The sequence below is a fragment of the Callithrix jacchus genome, chromosome 2 (assembly GCF_049354715.1).
Source record: "Callithrix jacchus isolate 240 chromosome 2, calJac240_pri, whole genome shotgun sequence".
Taxonomy (NCBI): domain Eukaryota; kingdom Metazoa; phylum Chordata; class Mammalia; order Primates; family Cebidae; genus Callithrix; species Callithrix jacchus.
In genome coordinates, this window is record NC_133503.1 from 166702423 (window position 1) to 166725001 (window position 22579).

At 41.5% G+C, this 22579-nt stretch overlaps 1 protein-coding gene and 1 long non-coding RNA gene across 5 annotated transcripts in view; one reads left to right on the top strand and one right to left on the bottom strand.

Moving 5' to 3' along the window:
- The window catches only part of OSMR (oncostatin M receptor), an 88662-nt gene extending 80270 nt beyond the window's left edge, over positions 1 to 8392 (bottom strand). For 2 of the 4 annotated variants that reach the window (XM_002745044.7, XM_017969945.4), the window contains exon 1: positions 8258 to 8392. The gene's annotated coding sequence lies outside the window, so the exon portion shown is untranslated. Of the gene's footprint in view, positions 1 to 8003 lie in introns of all 4 variants that reach the window. The other 2 variants (XM_008992143.5, XM_017969944.4) reach the window with 1 other exon arrangement.
- Positions 7747 to 22579, top strand: part of LOC103791628 (uncharacterized) — a 29886-nt gene continuing 15053 nt past the window's right edge. Inside the window, exon 1 of the long non-coding RNA XR_013532331.1 lies at positions 7747 to 7923. This is a non-coding gene — a long non-coding RNA (uncharacterized LOC103791628). The remainder of the gene's footprint in view (positions 7924 to 22579) is intronic.

The window sequence follows — 22579 nt, forward strand, 5'->3', positions numbered from 1 at the left end:
CGCTTGTTGCGGACTCAAGAGGGAAGCCAGACCAGAGATTCCTGGGCAGAAGAGCACCATCAGTCTTATCGCTGCTATTTAGGCCGCCACAGTGGGTTGCTCGGATCCCAGCACTGGGAATCAATAAATCGGACTTCGACTCAGAAACCTAATTAGAAAGGAGGTTCACCTACAATGAAGGGAAAAAAACAGCCTAAGAAGGCCGAGTATACTCAAAATCAGAACCCATCAGCAACGGAACAAGCCCTGATGGAAAAGGACTCATCAGCAGCAGAACAAGTCCTGATGGAAAAAGACTGTGTTCCATTATCTGAAGTAGGCTTTAAAAGGTGGATGATAAGAAACTTCTGGGAGTTAAAGGAACTTGTTCTAACCCAATGTAAAGAAACTAAGAACTTTGAAAAAAGGTTCGATGAAATGATGAAAAGAATAGACAATATAGAGAGGAATACAAATGAACTTATGGAGTTGAAAAATACAACACGAGAACTTAGTGAAATATGTACAAGCATAAATAGCCGAATGGATCAAGCAGAAGAAAGGATATCAGAGGTCGAAGACCAATTTAATGAAATAAAATGACAAGACAAGAATAGAGAAAAAAGGATAAAAAGGAATGAGCAAAGTCTTCAAGAAATATGGGACTATGTGAAAAGACCTAATACACGTTTGATTGGTGTACCTGAATGTGATGGAGAGAATGAATTCAAGCTGGAAAATATTCTTCAGGATATTATCCAGGAAAATTTTCCTAATTTATCAAAGCAGGACAGTATTCAACCCCAGGCAATACAGAGAACACCACAAAGATATTCCTCAAGAAGACCAACCCCAAGGCACATAATCGTTAGATTCACCAGGATCGAAACAAAGGAGAAAATATTAAGGGCAGCCAGAGGGAAAGATCAGGTTACCCAAAAAGGGAAGCCTATTAGGCTTACAGCAGATCTCTCAGCGGAAACCCTACAAGCTAGAAGAGAGTGGGGGCCAATACTCAATATACTTAAAGAACAGAACTTTCAGCCCAGAATTTCATATTCTGCCAATTTAAGCTTTACAATTGAAGGAAAAATAAAATCTTTTAGGAACAAGCAAGTACTCAGAGATTTTATTACCACCAGGCCTGCTTTACAAGAACTTCTAAAAGAAGCGTTATACATAGAAGGGAACAACCAGTATGAGCCTTTTTAAAAATATACCCAAAAGTAAAGAGCATTAACATAAAGAAGAATTTACATCAATGAAAGGATAAAATAGCCAGTTAATATCAAATGGTAGTAACTCTAAATTTCAATCGACTAAATCCCCAATCAAAAGATACAGACAAAATCTAACGGTATATCTAAAGATATACAAAGACTCAAAATAAAGGGTTGGAAAAAAACTTACCAATTAAATGGAGAGCAAAAATAAATAAATAAAAAGCAGGAGTTGCAATTCTCACAATTAATAAAATAGATTTCAAAGCTACAAGGATACAAGGGTAAAAGGATTAATGTAATAATAAGAGATCTTAACACCCAGATACATAAGACCCATAATGAGATTTAGATTCAACGAGACAGAAAATTGATAACAATATCCAGGACTTGAACTCATATCCAGAACAAATAAACTCAATAGAGCTCTCCATTTTAAACACACAAAATATACATTATCCACTTTAAACACACAAAATATTGATCGGCCATTATTGATACCCATTTTAGGAATGAAGTAATATTTCTTTTTCCCTCTTTTTCTCTTTTTCCCTCTTTTTTCCCTCTTTTTCTTTCTCTTTCTTCTTAGAAAAAAAAAGAAAAAATAAATAAATAAAATAAGAAAATAAATAAATAAATAAAATTCTAAAATACTGAGTGAATGTACTAGCCTGTTTTCACACTGCTGATAAAGACATACCAGAAACTGGGCAATTTACAAAAGAAAAAGGTTTAATGGACTCACAGTTCCACATGGCTGGGGAGGCTTCACAGTCATGGTGGGAGGGGAAAGGCACATCTCACATGGCGGCAGACAAGGGAAGAATGAGAGCCAAGTGAAAGGGGTTTCCCCTTATAAAATCATCAGATCTTGTGAGACTTATTCACTACCATGAGAACAGTATGGGGGAAACTGCCCCCAGGATTCAACTCTCTCCTACTGGGTTCCTCCTACAACAATTATGGGAGCTACAATTCAAGATGAGATTTGGGTGGGGATAGATCCAAACCACAACAGTGAATAAGTCAGTTTCAGAACAGTATATGCATAAGAACATCTCTGAAAGAGAAGCATGAGAGTATGCAGCTGTGCCCCTCAGTACTCCCTTCAAGAGAGCATAGATGACTGACAGTCTTCAGACACTGCCCCTTTTGATCTGCTGAACATTCATGCACCTCAGGCTGTCCCCAGCCAATGGCTGCAGCTGGATGCAACTCCTTCCCACCTTCCTTATTCTCCATCGCCTTCCACAGGCATCACACCTGTAGTGGGTCTGAAGGCTCTGTGCCTATGGTTACTCCCTTCCCCTTACAAGTTCTTCCCCCAGTAAATCTCTTGCACGTGTGTTTCTGTCTTTCTGTCTTCTACTTAAGGGATCCAAACCAGCACCAAAAGACACACCCACTTGCTAAGTTGAAAATTTACAGGTAAGATGGAGGAAGGGAGGAAGGCAGAATAAGGGAAATTATAGATAACTTGTTTTAAGTTATACAATTCTGCAACATGAAGCATTCCTTAAAACCTGTGTGTGTGCATGTTTTAAACACATTAAGCTCAGTCTTGTGCAAGTAACAATTCCCTTATTTCCACACTTGAACCATATATCCCAACACGATTAAACTAGTTGATGGCATTTGTGTTTCTAATCCAACCCATGGCTATTGGACGGACTTGAAAAAGGTTGGCAGTTTTTACATACTAGATCAGCCTGGGAGGATGCCATGTGTTTCTTTACAGAAAACATAACCTCTTAGGTTCTAAGAGAGTGTAGATACTTTAATGATGCATTTCCAAATGCAAAAAGCAACCAATGTCCTGAGTAGAAAAATTATATTACCATCCCCTGCTTACTAGCAGGCTCACTGAAGTATATATGAAGTAAACTTGCTCAAAATCCCCCATTAGGGAGACTGGGAGTAGAAAGAGGTGACTAAGAAATAACACGGTGTATGAAAAATTTACTCAGAAGAAAGCATAACTTCTGTTAATGCACAGCTTATCAAAAGCTGGCATACATATGAACAATGGAACCATAATCACTGTTTTCTGAGAATTCTTTTGTATTACATTTTCCCAAATGTTCTTTATGTCTTATGTTTTTCCATTTGCAAAAGCCCACCTACAATTGTGCTTTTCTTTAGTTGATATTAAATATCATATTCAGGCTGTATACATTTTATGTAACTGTCTTCATCTTAAGTCAACAGTTTAAAATAATCCAGACAGGTAATTGCCTCAATGATTCTAGATCCAAGAACAGAATTAAGTATTCTATTAGCGATCTAGCCAATCCTCTTTCTTTTAACAAAAACAAAGGAAGGGAGGGAGGGAGGAAAGAAAGAAGAAAGAAAAACAACTATAATTTAGTTCTTTTGCATGTAATTTTAAAAAGAATCTATTTACAAATCCTGTCAATCACAATCATTACAAATAGGAAGTACTACCACTAGCAGCATAACTTTAAGTAGTAATGCAAGACTGTATGCCCTAAGTGTGGACAAAGGACCAACAGGATTGACATCACCTGGTAGTCTGTCAGAAATGTAATCTGTGGCCAGACCTTAGACCTCTTGTATAAAGGTCTGCAGTTAAACAATATCCTCAGGTGATTCACGTGCACACTGACGTTTGAGAAACACTACCATATTTAAGAGAGATGATATATTTTTGTCTCTTAGGATACTACTGACAAATAAAATTATTTACTAGTTCCTACTACCAGTAGGGCACCCTGAAAACCATGAGTAGGATATAAATATGAATATGATCCCACCTAGCATGTATTAGATACTAACTTTCTACCAGGTGCTCTGCTAAGTGACTTACATGCATTTATTAACTGAATCCTCACAACAGCCCTAAGAAAAGGATTATATTATTATTCCCATTCACAAAGGAGGAAATTAAGGCTAAGAAAGGTTAAAAGTAACTCATCCAAATGGACCCAATTAATCTGATGTGAAGCCAGTATTTGAGATTGGGTAAGTCATTAACCAAAGTTCACATGATGCCGCTTCCTTAAAGCTTGGGATTCATACCAAAGTGGACATTAAAGCATTAAAAATTGCTAACAATTATAAACTCAATAAAATCTTAATAGGATTTTATTAAACTCGACGGGCTATGTGTAAAGAGAAAATGTATGTGATTTATAAAAAGTTTTTTTAAAAAAGTACAAATACATACTAGATTTTTTAAAACACTATCAAAAGCCACAGTGGGTTAACTCAGTGTGATACTGGTATAGGAAGATATAAAAAAATATATATATATCAATGAAACAGATGTAGATTGAGACAGAGTCCTGACCCAGACCCCTTTACAAACAGGAATTTATTTTAGATAAAAACAGATTTTCAAATGAATTGGGAAAAAAAGACAAATTATTAAATAAAAGCTATTAGATCAGCTGTCTAGAACTTTACAAAAAAATTGAGTTACAAAGTATCTATTAAGTGGAAAAATGGGCCAAACCTTTGAGGCAAGAACACCTCTCCACAGATTGTCTTCCGCAGAAATACACTTGAGCACAAAGATGAATGTGTGATTTGCCCTGAAGCAATGTTGCTAATGCTAAATCTCCATCAATACAGGAAGAGACTGATAAATTATATCCTATTTCTTTTTTTTTTTTTTTTTTTTTTTTGAGATGGAGTTTCGCTCTTGTTACCCAGGCTGGAGTGCAATGGCGCGATCTCGGCTCACCGCAACCTCCGCCTCCTGGGTTCAGGCAATTCTCCTGCCTCAGCCTCCCGAGCAGCTGGGATTACAGGCACGCACCACCATGCCCAGCTAATTTTTTGTCATTTTAGTAGAGACGGGGTTTCACCATGTTGACCAGGATGGTCTCGATCTGTTGACCTCGTGATCCACCCGCCTCGGCCTCCCAAAGTGCTGGGATTACAGGCTTGAGCCACCGCGCCCGGCCCCTATTTCTTTTTTTTTTGAGACGGAGTTTCGCTCTTGTTACCCAGGCTGGAGTGCAATGGCGCGATCTCGGCTCACCGCAACCTCCGCCTCCTGGGTTCAGGCAATTCTCCTGCCTCAGCCTCCTGAGTAGCTGGGATTATAGGCATGCGCTACCGTGCCCAGCTAATTTTTTGTATTCTATTTCTACTTTAGAATTACATGTAGCTGGATGGGCGCAGTGGTTCATGTCTATAATCCCAGCATTTTAGGAAGCCAAGGCAGGCAGATTGCTTGAGCCTAGGAGTTCAAGACCAGTCTGGGCATCATGAGAGACCCCATCTCTACCAAAAATACAAAAAAAAAAAAAAATAGTCAGGTGTGGTGGCATGTGCCTGTAGTCCCAGCTTCTCAGGAGGCTGAGGTGAGATGATCACTTGAGCCCAGAAGGTGGAGGCTACAGTGAGTCATGATCGTGACACTGCACTTCTGCCTGTGTGACAGAGTGAGACCCTGTGACCCTGTCTCACCAAAAAAAAAAAAAAAAAAAGAGTAACAAGTAGCCATTAACAAAAGAGGTATGTAGAGACAATGGAAAGATCTCTGAGACTTGGAAAGTGAAAAACCAAGCAGCATAATAAGTATAGTAAGATTCATTTGCATATTTAAAAAACATACGTATATGTATGTATTATGTAAATCCAGAAAAGAAAAACAAACCTTAGAATGGTATTATCAAACTTAACCTTCCCTCTCCTGAGTGGGAGTAGGGTGGTGATGGCACATCTACATTTCACTTTACTTCTATATTGTTAGAGCGAGGATGAGTTATTATTATTTGTATTACTTTTAAAACATAAAAACAGAATACAACATGGAGTACACAAATGCAGAGCAACCAGTAGAACTAAAATGAGGAGGGAAGGAGGGCTACAAAGCCACGGCACGGCTGATGGAAAAGAAATTCTCCCTTCATGTAGCTACAAAGAAGCCTGCCTGGAGGAGGGGGTTTCTCCAGCAAGGCCACAATATTCTTTTTGTTTTGGTTTTGTTTTTTTTCCCCCCATTTTACACATTTTTTAAGAAATCAAGAATGATTTCCTCCCCCAAGGAAAGGAGGGCCAAGGCTCACTGTTCCAGTAAGTGAGCGAGATGACACTCACTAAGATTCCCTTCTACTGCAGCCAAGGAACGCCCCAGCCCTTTCCCACAAGAAAAACATACGCTTTCTTCTTGTCAAATGTAGTACCACTGATTCCTCTTTCAAAACCGTCATAGTTCTCCTGACTTGGTTTTGTTCTCAGGACAAAGGGTTACAAAAATATTAGAGATCCAGCAACACCTCTGCATGTGTTCCTAGTCTGTTCAGGCTACAGAAAAGGGTAGAGGGGAAAGAGGAAGTGTTTAAGTGTTCTCTCCCCTGAGGAGGGAACACCCAAGACCAGCCTTTTTCTCTCAAAGCCACCTTGATAAAAAAGGCCGAGCCATACCTGCTGGGACAAATAGTGGCAGAACTGGGACCAAGATGTAAGTCACAAGGAGGCAATATACAGCTGAGAACTAGCTCTTCCTGCAATAAAACCTGAGGTGGTGAGCTTCCTAGCTCTGGAGGCACTGAACAAGTACTACTGGGGAAACATTAAACGGAGCATTTCCTGAAGACTGCTGTGGTTGTAGTTTGATGCTCTCGAAAGCTTCAGAAATGATTCTCAGACACAGCGGAGTTTGGGAACCTCAAGGACCTCTGAGTGCATTTTAAAGCAGCCCAGGCGAGAGACAAGCAGGACAACAATGAAATACCCCCACAGCACAGGGATCAGGAGCAGACTCTAAACCCAAATCCTGATCCTGCCACCTGCTAGCTGTGTGACCCTAGACAAGTTACAAAACCTCTTTGGGCCTCAGTTTCCTCAATACAGTAAGAATGACAAAACTAGTACCTGTCTCACTCCAAAGCTTAAATGAGCTAGCATATGTCAAGTGCTTAGAATAGGGGGCTGGCCCACAGTAAGTATGAACCATTATGATTTTGCAGACAAGAAAATTAAGAGGTGATACGTAGCTTGACCCATATTACAAAGTAAGTTTTAATCTTGGGAACTGGACCCCAAAATTTCTTTCTCCTTCATCAGAAGTCCTTCTAGCTCAAACTAGATGTCCCACATTCATTCCTACCTTCTCTGCCTACATAGACCCTCCCATTTACTTCTCTTGAGTATTTTCTTCCCAAAGTGTTCTCCAGGCAGGTCTGTTACCAAGCCACTCCATCAGCAGCACCTAGCGCTGTGCCTCCGCAGCAAGGTAGGCAGGATGGATGGACGGATGCAGGCATGCATGGGTGGGCAGATAAATGGCAGATCAAGAACTATCAAGAAAGGAATTGCAGTGTCAGGAGTAAAGCCCTGGTCTGCAAGAGCCGGCTTGGATTTCACTGCCCTCACAGCTAGCTAAAGGCCTTGGACAAGTTACTAAACCCCTCCGTGCCTAAGTTTCCAGAATAGAGGACCACTTCCATTCACGTGGCTGGAGAAGAAGGTAAGCGCCCGGGACACTACCGCCTAGTCGCGGAGGGTTTCCTCTCTCCACCTGTGAGTGAGCTCCACCCCCTTCTACTTTAGGGAGCAGGTGGGAGAGATACACGGATTCCAAGAGAAATGGCTCTGCCGGTTGGGAGTTAAGGGTTACGAGAGGAGAGGAGAGGTTGGGAAGCAACGAACTCCCCCACACGATGTGTTGGGAGAGAGGCAAAAGGGGATCAAGTGGGGATTTTCACTCAACAAGCATTCCCCCATCACTTGAGGAAGAGGCGCTGGGATGGTGAGTTTCAAACAGGCTGTGAAATGGGCGACCCGGCAGTGTGCGGCTTGTAAGGAATGAATCTTTGAGTGTTTACCCACCGGGTAGGCAGGCCGGGGGCGAGGACCCTCCGAGCGCCGTCCCCGCGCAGGTGGAAGCCAAGGCAAACACGGAGCAGGGGCAGCGCCAGGAGGGGAGCGGGCGGCTGCGCTCCCGGCCGGTCCAGCCGGGAAGGGCTTCGAAGTGGTCAGATTCTTTCCCGCGCAGCGGCGGGCTCGGCAGTCGGAAAAGCCAGGGAGGGCGGCGCGCGCCGGGGCGCCAGCACAGCGGGGCCGGGCGCGTCGGGGATACTCACGCCGCGGGCGAAGGGCTCCGCGAGCCGGGCCGAGTCCTCCGCGGCGTGTGGGGCGCGGGTGCGGGTGCGGGCGCCGGTGTGGACGGCGGGGCGGACGTGCCGAGGCGGCCCGGGCCGGGGCTATGAATCAGCTGCGGGGCGAGCGCGGAGGGGCGGGAGTTACGGGAAAACCGCGGGGGAGGGCAGAGGGGTGAGGTCTTTTGCAATTTCCCGTCTTGCTTCGCACTCTTGGCACTCCTGGGACCCACAGGAATTCGCCTCCCTTCGGTCCCGCGGGGGAGGCGGACGGGATCCTGCGGGAGGCGCGACCTCGCCACCCGGACTTTGCGGGCGGGCGGGCGGCGGTGAGAAGGGGAAGTGGTAGAGGCCTGGGAAGGAAACGCGGAAACCGAAAACTCCGCGGCCGAGGCTCTGCGCCCCGCGCAGCGCTGCTGCTGCCCGGGCCAAGGACGCCCGGGCCAGCCGGCGGGGCCAGAGGGAAGCCGAGTGACTGATGAGGGCTGGGCTGTGTATCTCACAGGGGCACTTGTCGTCCCTATCCAGAGGCCAAACCGGTGAGATCCCCGCCGAAAATCTTCAGGCAAAAAGTCCTTTAACCAAACTTTTGGCCTTGTTTCCATTTGACGTCCAGAGCAATGAAACCGTGTTTGAACCGAGTCATAGGGTTCCCGTTCCCATCCCCACTCGCGTCCTATGTAAAAACTCCCTGTCCGAAAAAGTTTCTTCAGCTGCAACAGTTGCTAAGCCTTTGCTACACATGGTTTACTTTTCCCCTTAAAAATGCCATTCAGTCTTTACCGTGTCTGAGCCTTGGAAAGGCGCATTTGACCTCCCTTAGTTACAGGATAACGGAGCCTTCCGAGGCAGCCTCGGACCGGCAGAGGAGAGGGGTCTGGCTTGGGTGTCCCAAAGCCTCACCTGTCTGGATGTCGGCAGGCAAAGGGCCTTGCTCCAGGTCAGCTGAGCCTGGTTTGGCTTGTGTTTGGGGACCTTGGAAAGTGTCACAAAAGGAAGGTGGTATGAAGGGGGGTGCCGGGCGAAACCAAGAGTGATCAACGAGTACCCACCTTAAGCATATCTTAGAATCCTATCTTGAATGGACTCGATGGCTCAAAATAATGTCACAGTTATTTTTAAATGTTACTTTTATGTTTGTTCACATACCTGGCTCCTCCCTAATGTTATCCCAAGGAAAGTTGGGAGTCTTTTTTTCCCCCCTAAAACAAAGGCCTAAAGGCCCTAATACACTTAATACCTAATGGTACCACAAAGACTGTGTTGCATACTAAATATTTGATGATAATAAAAGGTATTTTTGTCTCAATAAATGTATAGTTCTTTGCCACACCTCTCATTACTTGAAGACTTTTAAAGAGTCCATTAGTTTAGCCATCTGTGTGGTTATGGAAACTGTCAAGCCCAAGAGTTGGAAAGGTTTTGTGATTTTATATTTTACTGAGAAAAAAATTATTCTTTATAGAAGCAGTTGAAAGAGATCTCTCTTCTAGCAGATGAGATGTCAAATAAAAGTATTCAGCCCAGTATGAATTTCTAAAAAGTGAATCTTAATTTATTTGGGGCTCCTATTGCCATTGAAGAAGACTGAAGTGTAAAAATTTTTTACAATAAAGTGCTCACATATAATTTATCTGTTTGTGCACCCTAATATCTTACATTTATACTTTATTCTAGAATCTAGTTGCAGTAGCACCTATAAATTTGCCATCATGTCCTTAACAGTGGGTATGACTTATCCATAAAGTCCGATTTACCCAAAGACTCCAAATATCACTTTATTTGGAAGTAGTTTTGCAGATTTAATCAAGTTAACCTGAGGTCATATGAGATTAATCCAGTGTCTGCTGTACTTCTGTAAAGAGGGGAAATTGGACACAGACACCCAGAAAGAACACCGTGTGACCACTGAGACAGATATCCTGCTTATGCTGACTCAAGTCAAGGAATGGCAAGGTTGCCAACCGCCACCAGAAGCTAGGAGAGAGGCATGGAATGGGCTCCCTTTAAGCCCCTAAGAAGAAGCCAACCCTGCCAATGTCTTAATTTCAGACCTCTGGCCTCCAGACTAAGAGAATACATTTCCTTAAGCCAGCAAGTTTGTGGTAATGTGTTATGGCAGCCCTAGGAAACTGATACATAGTACCAGGGAAGTGATACTATGTTCCTATCAACTATTGTCCTGAAAATAGCTAATAGGAAAAGATGAAAAATACCAATGGCTTATTAAGCTAAGAGCGAAAGCAGCCATCCTTACTCAGCTTTGATAAGATTATGTGGCTAAGGCATATATTATTCTACTTCATTAAACACTCTTGTGTTCTTTCTTCCTTTTGATTTCAGTAGCAATATTCTCTCCATTCCTTCTTCATTTCCCTGACTTCCTTCCCTTTCGTATTTTTGGGCTTCTTGCTCGCCGCTTGTCCCCTAAATGTTGATGTTTCCCAGGGCGCCATCCTTGACCTTCTCTGAATTCATAGTCTTCTGCATGATCACATTCATATCCAGGATTTCAGTGATCATGTGTGCCTTGATGGCTCTCAGCTCTTCCTTTCCATTGCAATGATTTCATCCACACTCCAAACCAATATATTTGTACTTCAAAATTCGTATGCCCAAATTCAAACTCTTCAGTTCTACTTACTTGATTTTGTTATACTAAGTGAATGGTCCAGCCTTTAATGTTTACTACGTAAATGGACCAGCCTTCATTTAACCTGTACTAAGCTTTAATCTTTACTCAGCTAATGGTTCAGCTTTCTAGATACAGGAGTCAAAACCCTGGGAATGATTCTCGATCCATCCTCTTTCATCTTCCATCTACCACTGGAAAATCTCATATGTGTAACTATTATGGAGGAGGAATTAGTGAAATGTATCGCTACCCTATCTAAATTCTCAGAGGAAAAATAGTTCTATAACAGTCAGGAACATTATATTTATCTATATGTAGATATCTGTATATACATACATATATTAAATCAGCTATGTAAATTGTAAAATACCATTATGATTTTATTTATCCAACTACTGTAAATATCTATAATTACAAGTTTAGCAGTATTTTGTTACTAGCTGATGGAATTTGAAGGAATTGGGGATTTTGTGAAGGAAGTGGCTTCATCACCTAAGCAGTAGATGATGGTTTACAATGACCCTCATCTACAAGTTCTGTAGAATTCTGTGTTGGCATCTTATCACATTTGACGTGTGTGTGTGTGTGTGTGTGTGTGTGTGTGTGTGAGAGAGAGAGAGAGAGACAGACAGACAGACAGACAGACAAGGTCTCTGTCATTCAGGCTGGAATGCAGTGGTGTAATCTTGGCTCACTGCAACCACCACCTCCTGGGCTCAAGGTCCTCCCACCTCAGCCTCCCAAGCAGCTGGGACTACAGGCGCACAGCACCATGCCTGACTAATTTTTGTATGTTTTATAGACCAGACTGGTCTGGTGCAGTTACACATCTAACTTCTAAATATCCAACAAGGTGACTCTGCAATAACAAAGCAAGATGTTGAGTGTAAGGAGACCACATGGGACATTCTCATTTTATAATATTTGGAATTCCCTATAATGACTTACTTATGAATTGTTTTTCTTTCAAAATCTGTTACGTTAATTTAAGTGATGAATAATGTTATCCATAATAATTCTACAGGAATTCCTTGATTAAACTAGATGTTATCTGAAAACTGATTGATTGATTGATTTTGTACATTCCACTCTCTTCTGGATGTTGTAATTGCGCTCACACCTTGTTCCAGAAGTCATCAGAAACCAGACAATGGGGAGAACCTTCCTGGATCTTTTACTGCTTTTTCCCTCAGGAACTTTAGCAAAAATTATGATTATGTGTTTGTTTAGACAGCGGCTTTTATTCTCTTGGCCTATGGTTATGGCACTTACTAAATTTGAGTGCAGCTGTAATGCTAAAAGATAGAACATTAATACAGTGAGAGAGGAAATACTGTAGAAAGAATTAGATGGGAACTTTTGGGACTTTTGAAAACTATTGGCTTAAGGTTAATCCTAAATAAACCTGTGGTTGTATTTATGTTTAAGCTGAATCTCTTACAGAAAACATATAGTTGAGATTTTTTTTTTAAAGTTGACTGATAATCTCTGCATTTGAATTTGATAGAGACTGTTTCGTAGACTTACATTTAGGGCAATCACTGATATGCTTGTGTTTAGCCTACCATTTTACTATAAGTTTTCTGTTTTGTTCTCTCTGGTTTCGTTTCTCTGTTCCTCCTTTTCTTCTTCTTTTTTCTGGACTATAAAATACTTTTATCTTTTTATATTTCCATTTTTATTCTTTTAGAGATGGGGTCTCACTACGTGGCCCAGGCTGGTCTCGAACTCAAGGAATTCTCAAGAAATGTTTTTGTTGGATATAGAATTCTGTTTTCCTCCATCTATTTAAAGATACTGTTCAACAGTTTAATGGCTTTCATTGCTTCTGATGAGAAGTCAGCCATTATTTGATTCTTCTTTCCCCTGTCAATATAATGTGTCATTTTTTCTCTGGGTGCTTTAAACATTTTCCGATGATCTTAGATTGTCAGTAGTTTATCAGTGATGTGCTTAGAAGTTTTAAAATTATTATCTATCCTGCCCGACATTTGCTAAGTTTCTTGAATTTATAAATTTGTGTCTTTTACCAAATGGGAGAATGCTTCAGCCTGTATATCTTTTTAATATCTTTTCTGTACTTTATCTTTCTAATCCTTTTGAAATTCCAGTCTCAAGTATGTCAGACCCCTTAATATAGTCCTAAATGCCCATTAGCCTCTGTTGTTTTTCAACATTTTTCTCTGAGCTCTTCAGATTCAATAATTTCTACTGAACTATCTTGAAGCTTACAAATTCCTTTTGTGTTATTTTCATTGGGCTATTAAATCCATCTAGTAAATTTTCTGTCATAGATAAGATATATTTCAGTTCTAGAATTTCAATCTGTTCTTTTAAAATATAATTTCTATTTCTCCACTGGTAGTCCCTATTTTTTTTAATTATTATGGGCATATTTTCCTTTGCTTCATTGAGCATAGTTATTCTAATTGCTGCTTTTAAAACATTGCTTCTTTTATTCCAATATTTAGATCATCTTGGAGTCAGTCTCTACTGATTGTTTCTCTTGTAAGAATGGATTACACTTTCCTGGTTTTTAAATTTACCTATTTTTGGACTGTCAGAGTAATTTTGGAGTGGAACCTGAGCATTATAAATATTATGTGATGAAGATTCTGTTCTGTTCCTCCAATGACATGGATTATCTTTTAAAATGGCAGCAGTGTGATTAAACTGAAGCTGCAAACCTGATATTGCTTACAGTGAGTAAAAGCTCAAATCTGAATTCATTCTTTAATGTTAACTGGGATGCTTTGAGTTTGCCTTGCACAAGAATGGTTCAGAGATTATCCAATAATTGGTATTTACTTTAAATACAGAATTTGGGCTGCTTCTTCTCTTGCTCTCTCCTTTATGCTTCCCCCCTCACTTTCCAAAGAATGTAGTTGCTCTGAACTCTGACCTCTGGTTCTTCAAACCAGAAATATTGCATATTTTCTAACAGAGTTTTAGCTACCTCACATTGCACAGATGTGCACTAGTCTTGGGCTGAGGGACATAAAATTTGGGAAAGTTGCTCCATGCCTTTCCTCTGCCAAATGTTGACTTTCCTCCACAATCTGCCTGTTGTTGGTCACTCTCCACTGCCAATAAATGTTTTAAATTTTTAACAATTTTTTTCTAGTGTTTTATATTGTTATATGGGGGGAGGGGGCAGTCAAATTAACGGAGCTACTCAGCAATGGCTAAAAGTGGCACTCCCTACAATTGTAGTTATATCTGCTAAGTGACTAGGTTATTGGGGGAACCAGTATGAACTGTTTCCTATGCTAAATTAGATTTTTCTCCAATAGAACATTCTTTTGGATGCAACCCAGCTTTTCAAAAGATTAAAATACATTTGCCATAGACCTAAATCTGGAAAATGAGTAAAAACCTTCTGAAATGATGTAAGGTTAATCTATTATAGCCGAACATCACTTGAGAATGAAGGCTTAAATAAATATTAATAGCACTATAATAAAAAGGAAAGAATTTTAAACAAAAAAGGAGAATAGTTAAATGCATTACTGGATTTTCTCTGAACTTTGTTCAAATGAGAAACACAAAATTCATTTGAGTGTGTTCTGTAAGCTATAGCTTTATCTTTGTTATTTCATTTGTGCTTAACTCCATGTAGGCTGAAACAAAAACTTCCTAAAGGCACTCACTTTTATACTCAATCTTATCAGCTACTTAAATGTAGCACCTTTTGTCCAATTATAATGCAATTGTGATTATTTTATCCATTATAAAACTGTAGCCTATGATGCTTAGTCACTTTGGAATAATGCTCAGATAGTTTTCATACTCCCATGGGAAGTATATAGGGAACAGGCTAGGGAAACATATTTATTCAAATTTAATACGATGCAACCAAACTAAGAGAGAAAAAGAAGGGGCACCCAGGAAAGAAAGAAGTGTTATTAAATCAGTTTTCTTAACTCTAGAACCACAAAGAATCATAAGATCTTATGTTCTTTATCTTCCATAATCATGAGATCTGAATTTCCTAAGTTCACAATAAGATCATAGAACATGATGCCTAAAGATAAAATTGTAAATGTTTCGAAAAAGAAGACAGGTCAGGTGCAGTGGCTCACGCCTGTAATTCCAGCACTTTGGGAGACCGAGGCAGGTAGATCGCCTGAGGTCAGGAGTTTAAAACCAGCCTGGCCAACATGGTGAAACCCCATCTCTACTAAAAATACAATAATTAGTTAGTCATCATGGTGCATACCTGTAGTCCCAGCTTCTCCAGAGGCTGAGGCAGGAGAATCGCTGGAACCCAGGAGCTGGAGGTGGCAGTGAGTCAAGATAGCGCCACTGCACTCCAGCCTGGGCAACAGAGCGAGACTCTATCTCAAAAGAAAAGAAAATAGGCAACTTCTTCTGAAAATCTCCCATTTTTAAAAAGAAAAAAGGTAACTTGACTTTTTTATTCTACTTGACTGGGTATTTAAGCTTACAAACATCCATACTTGCAAAATGATAATACACATGCTGACACACACAAACGCATGAATGCTCAGTAGAAGAACATTGTACTAACAAAGAACTTGTAACAACCTAAAAGTCTGCCAATGGAAGACTGAAAACTGTGATTCATCCTTTCAAAAGAAGGAAGATTATACATGTATCTTCTATGGAAATATTTCCAAGATGCACAACTCAGTGAGAAAAGCAAAAGTCAGAAATGTATATATAGTATATCCAATTCATCTATTTAACTTCTTAATATGTATGGAGTATATACATAAGAAAGTTCTGGATAGGATTACAAGAAATTGGTAACAGGCTATTCTTGGGGAGAAGGTCTAAAGATGGAGGAAGAGGAATAAGAGAGGCTTGGGCTTTTCATTTCAGAGCTGTCTGCAGATTGACTTTTTATCATTGGTATTATTCTTAAAAATAATAATTTTAGAAATCAAAGAATGCCTTGCTAGAGAAGCTTCATTTATGATTTTTTGAATGTTATATTCAATTTATAATCAATTAATATTTATGAAATGCTTATATACAAGGTATTGGACTAGGTTCTTTGGATATAATCCAGAGAATAACTTGTGCCTTGGTCCCTCTCCTCAAGAAGTTTACCATCCGGTTGTGGACCATGATAATAAACACTATCTGTGATAAGCACCAATTGAGAAGCACAGGCCATAGCCTTTTGGGACTTCAGAAGAGTGGTGACTTTTGATTGTAGCAGAGATGGGGTTAAGAGCTATGAGAAAGAAAAAGTACGAAGCTAGGAGAGACACTAGAGAGAACTGCAGAATGATTTGAACTTAGCAAGAGGGTATGCCTGAGAGGGGATCTTCCCCCTTACACGGGGCCTGATTGATTTTTCTCATGGGAACAGCTGATTTCTCATGGGAACAGCTGATTTATTGTTTCCTAGAATACTTTGTTGGTGAAGCCATCTTTTACCAACTGTGTCATTAGTACTGCCCGGCTCTGCATGGCTCCAGGGACAATGCTGCTGTGATGAAGCTCTGAATGGGTTTCTGAATTGCAGGGAAACTGGAGGGAGGGGAAACCCATTTTCTATGGTATAGTCTCAGAGCCAAAAGGAAGGTGGTTCTTCCCAGTAAAGAGAGGGAGAAACTAAATTGGTTGCTGGAAGCAATGAAGACCCAGAGATTTCTGACTGACTGTTAGGCAGTGAGGCAGACATTCCAGGCTGGAAGAAAGATCGGAATAAATAAAAACAGATTTCATCAAAGAGGCAGTTCCCAGGCCTGCTAAATTGAAAGAGATGTGTCTATTGGAAGGAAGTAAAACTTTCTTCATAAAGAAAGTTTGGAGCCAGATGTAAAGAAAGATATTGTTGTCACAGGATGATTTTTGCACTGAATTCTATAGGCGATGGATAAAAGTTTAACAGTTCCTAAAGCATGCATTTTTTAAAAGGAAAAAAGGATAGAAAAGGATAAAACATCGTAAAATATATTTTAAAAAACAAAATTAGTTTCCTCTAGGAAAGTCCCTGGGTGGCTAAGGAACAGAAAGGAGAGTCTCTCCCTTTTTCTGTCTTTTGAATTTTTTCTTATATAAATATATTATTTAAAAATTAAAATGAATAAAATGACGATTAACAGAGAAAGAGAGAGACTAATTTAGTGTTTTATGTATGGGCTGAGCTTATTAACAAATAGGCTTTATGTAAGCTAGACAGACCTTAGGTGCCAAATAGCCTGAGTTCAGATGTAGGCTGAGCAGTGTCTGAGAATGCTCGCTCCTAGCACCTGGCAACAGTTTTAGACATTAGATTCACAGAGCTGAAGAAGAGATGCCTCAACCCATACGGCAGTGGGTTGGGACACATGGGGAAGAGGTAACCCTTGTTCCAGGTCAGCCCATCACCAGATGGCAACTTCAGGCTCATTCAGCAGATGATTCAGCTTGTCTCTCTTCATACACACACTCTCTCTTTTCCTGTTTTGTTTTTGTTTTTGTTTTTAGACAGGGTCTCACATTGTTGCCCAGACTGAAGTGGAGTTGTGCAATCTGGGCTCACTGCAACCTTGACTCCCCCAGGCCCAAGCAATCCCACTTCAGCCCCCAGAACAGCTGGGACTACAGGCATGTGCCACCATGGCCAGCTAATTTTTGTATTTTTTTTTAGAGACAGGGTTTTGCCCCATTGCCCAGGCTGGTCTTGAACTCCTGGGCCCAAGTAGTCTTCCTGCCTCAGCCTCCCCAAGTGTTAGGATTATAGGCATGAACCACTGCACCTGGCCCACACTCTCTTAATATTTGTTTAAAGAATAGTTTCCTGGGCTGGGCACGGTGGCTCACACTTGTAATCCCAGCACTTTGGGAGGCCGAGATGGGTAGATCACCTGAGGGCAAGTGTTCGAGACCAACCTGACCAACACAGTGAGGCCCCGTCTCTACTAAAAATACAAGAGAAAATTAGCTGCGCTTGGTGGTGCATGCTTGTAATCCTAGCTACCCGGGAGGCTACAACACAAGAATCGCTTGAACCCGGGAGGTGGAGGTTGCAGTGAGCTGAGATAGTGCCATTGCACTCCAGCCTGGGCAACAAGAGCGAAACTCCATCTCAAAAAAAAAAAAAAAAAAAGCTTTCTGTAGAAAACATAAACTTACACAAAAATATAAAGATGAGAATAGTAACTATCCACATTTAAAATGGGGGAAGAAACCTAAATATTTCTCATTTATGACAGCAACATAATTAGAAATAACCAAAATGTTGCTATTTACTTACAATAATGGAAAGTTGGAAGCCACTTGCAGCTCTTCTGTTAGGTCGGTTTACTTACGGCATCATTTCACTAAGGGCAGTAAGTCACAGAGGCTTGTTCCTCACTCAGGTCACATAGTTGGATGCCAATTAGATGGTCTTTTTTCTGCCAAGTGGTAACTCAGGAATCTCAGTTGCTTCCATATTACGGCCATGCCAACTAGAACCTCCAAGATCACTATAGCATCAGACAAGAGCTGGAGGAGGACATGAGATTTTCAGCCGCGGGCTGAACCCTATCTCTATCAGCTGGAACCCAGTCACATGGCCCCAACGGAACTGCAAGTGAGGCAGGGAAATGCAAGCATCCCATGTGCCCAAGGAGAGGACGCAGTGGGCAGAACAAGCGAGCACACTGGGCACAGGAGGAACTTTGTTAAGAAATTATGATATGTCTTTATAGTGGGATATCATTTAGTCTTTAAAAATCAGATTTTGAAGAGTATTTAAAGACAGAAAAATGCTAATGATAAGTGAAAAGAATGTAGACTCAGGATTCTAATTTGGGGAAAAAATGATATCATGCATGTATATATGTACTTATAGACTAAGAGGAAATAGAAAATATATTATTTGTGTGGTGATCTCTAAATAATATGGTTATAAGTTACTTTATTTTTTGCACCTTTCAAAGAAATTGCTGAATTTTCTTAATCGATCACATACATATATGTATATATATTTTCTTTTTGAGACAAAGTCTCGCTCTGTCACCAGGCTGGAGTGCAATGGCATGATATCAGTTCACTGCAACTTCCACCTCCAGGGTTAAGCAATTCTCCTGCCTCAGCCTGCCGAGTAGCTGGGACCATAGGCACCTGCCACCCCACCCAGATAATTTTTGTATTTTTAGTAGAGACAGGGTTTAACTGTGTTGGCCAGGATGGTCTTGACCTCTTGACCTCATGATCCGCCCACCTCGGCCTCCCAAAGTGCTGGGATTATAGGTGAGAACCAATGCACCCAGCCCGATCACATATTTTTTTTTTGAAAATAACTATGGATAACCTGAGAGCCAAGGTTTTTTTTTTTTTTTTTAAGTGAAAAAAAAATCCTCAGACCATCTAAAGCATAAGCTGTTACAGACTATACATCTGAAGTTATGCTGGTAAGCTTTTTATATCAGCAGAGGGCAGCTCTTTAGTGCTTCTTTTTCCTCATGGCATAGATGTTAGCCACATTCCCTGTTTTACACATTAGCTGTGGTCAGAATCACATATTAGATTTATTCGCTGGGAGGGAGAAGCCAAGGCTGAAACATGTCTGTCAGCTGCAACACTTACTGAACAGTCTGCATTATGCTGAGGAAGCAACTACGCAAACCCGCTCTGCCCCTTCGGAAAGTCGTAGAAAGCAGACAGAACTAACAGTCTACAGCCTCAGCCATCAAACTATGGACACACTGAGCTATCACACACCACACAAACACTGTCTTCACAAGAACATGACCACGTTTTGTCTGGAAGGGAATGAGGACTAGGCCAAGGTGGTTTGCTATTACGATGGGAAGGGGCTAGACAGGAACCGTGATTCCTTTATACAGTGACACTTCGTGGATTAAAATCTATCATTTTTAATGTCCATCCAAGGCAAAGAATATTAACAGGATGTGAACAGACAAAATATAGACAGCTAATTAAGACAAGAAAATTTGCTCAATATGTATTTTCAATCTAGCATGTTGAAAATTTTACAAGATTGATCATGTCCCGGTGTTGATGAGGTATGTAGATCAACAGTTAATTCTCAAATGCTGTTGGTGGGAGTGTAAATTAGCCTTTGTACTACCAACATTTTAAATGTGTGACTATTTCAGTGGATAAATTGTGTGTCTTGGAAGCTCCTTTACCCCAAGGTAACTCACTCAGCAGAGATAATGTGGGTGATGTGAGCAAGGCCTCTGCTGTTCTGCTGTTCAGCTCCCTAACCTAAGGCTGCTCTCAAACCCCTCAACTAGCCTAGAGCCGGGGTGGGAGGGGCGGGGGGGGGAGAGAGAGAGAGAGAGAGAGAGAGAGAGAGAGAGAGAGGGAGGGAGGGAGGGAGGGAGGGAGAGAGAGAGAGAGAGAGAGAGAGAGAGAGAGAGAGAGAGAGAGAGAGAGAGAGAGAGAGAGAGAGAGAGAGAGAGAGAGAGAGAGAGAGAGAGAGAGAGAGAGAGAGAGAGAGAGAGAGAGAGAGAGACCGTGAGACCGTATAGAGCCCTCTAGTGGCTGCTTTTTAGAAAACAGGCCGCTTGAGAAATTTGCTTGAAGTCTTTCCACCACAGTGCAGGCAGTCTGACCTTAGAGGACTTTGATGCTTGGCTACCTGAGCCTCCCCACCCGCAACACACACATCACCTGAGATTGGCCAGGTACAGCCCTCTGACTTGGCTTTCCCTAAGATGAGCTCTGGGCATTTCCAGAGTGGTACAACCAAAAATTCCTTCCCTAGTTAAAAAATTGTTCAGATACTTAATAACACCTGGTAAGAACGACTTTATTCAGGACCATCACCACATGTATAGGGACCACAGCAATGGGATTTTGCAGTGGGAGAGAAATTGGTCTCAACTCCAAATACAGCATGGGCAAGTAGAAATGTACAGCCAAGGGCTGGGTGTGGTGGCTTGTGCCTGTAATCCCAGCACTTTGGGAGGCCAAGATGGGCTGATCACCTGAGGTCAGGAGTTTGAGACCAGCCTGACCAACATGGAGGAAACCCCATCTCTACCAAAAATACAAAAGTAGCAGGGCATGATGGTGCATGCCTGTATCTCAGCTATTCAGGAGGCTGAGGCAGGAGAGTCGCTTGAACCCAGGAGATGGAGGTTGCGGTGAGCCAAGATTGTGCCATTGTACTTGAGCCTGGGCAACAAGAGTGAACTTTGTCTCAAAAAAAAAAAAGTTTATAGTGGAGGAGCAGGGTGGTGGTCAGTGGATGGAAAATTACTAAGAGAAAACGTATGGAGTAAGGGGAATTCTGACTAAGGCAACCTCACAAGACTCTTGCTGAGATAGGCCAGGGTAATAACCTGGGAGATGGTGAACCTGCTCAGATACTGAAGGCAGGTCTTGCTAAACTGACTTAACAGGGTTCTTGCTAAAACTGGATTTTATAAGGAAATACACATATGGGCTTAGGAGAGGGCTCAGGACTCTGGCTGAAGTTTGGCTAAGCTAAGCAACTTTGTCACGGTGCACCAATGCATATAGACAAGGAATCTGGCAACATCCCCAAAGATGTTGTCTTATATGGAATCCCCTGGAAGCACTGGGACACACTGGTCAGTCAATTCCCTGCAGCAACTTAGGTCTCTAATTGCTTCCTTGAAAATATGCAAACTTAACTTTTTTACTGACCTTGAGGTATACAAGGTTGTTGAGCAAGTAAGGAAAGCGTTACATAGATAGGAAAGAATGAGGGGTGGGATAGGGCACAAAGGAACATTTAAGTGTGTAGAGTGCTTATTGTGTGCCTGGGATCAGGGTTGCTGCCTACACTGGTGTAATACACTGGCCCACCCACCAGTTCTAAGGCACCTCTGCACACATTAGCAAAAAGTAGGCACAGGGTTTAGCAGAAAGATGGAGACTTCATGTGAAGCCAAACATGCCCTCTTCTTGCGTTATATGCAGCTGCATGTTGAGACACACAACTTGGCAAGAAAAGGGGACTTGAATGTGGTTCCTGCTCACCTCCACCCTGTTGGCCAAGGACCTTTGTGGAGTGCACCAACTGCCAGCTGTATCAGCAACCTCCAGTTTTTCCAATGCCGAAGACCCCTAACCAAGAAAAATAGAGAGGGCTAAAATCTAGCGCTTGGTCTGCTGTCCAAGCCCTGAGCCCTGTGTCCATCTGGAGGCATCATCCTTGTGTAATAAGCACAAAGTGACCTTTGTTCCAGTGGCCCTGTCTATATGTTGTGTGATCCTCTAATTGCCCTGTGAGGTAGTCAGAGTAGATTTACTGTGAAGATAATGACACATACTTTTCCAAGCTCCAGGGAGATGCTCAAGGATTGGTTTACATGGTCATGTTTTGTCCTAAAATTTGCAAAAGCAGGATAATTTAGCTGTATCATTGTAATAATGTAAACTTGCATAATAATTTCACTTAAAACTATTGTCATAGCAACTTTGGAAGACAAGTAGAATTACTACCCCATTTTATAACGGAGACACAGAAAAGTTCAGTAGCCTTGCTGTCAAGTGGTAGAGCTTGAATTTGTTGCAAGCTAGCTGACTCCAAGGCCAGAAGATCATGGGAAATATGTATATTGTTTCCAAGAAGACAGAGTTTCCAAGAGCGTCCTTCAAGGTGCTGTTCATTCTTGCCCCAGATTCTCCCAATGTCATGAGATAGAGAAGAGAAACATCTTTCGATGTTCTAGTCAGAGGAGACTTCTGATAGGCAGAGAACAAGCTATGGAAGTTGTACCTGAAAT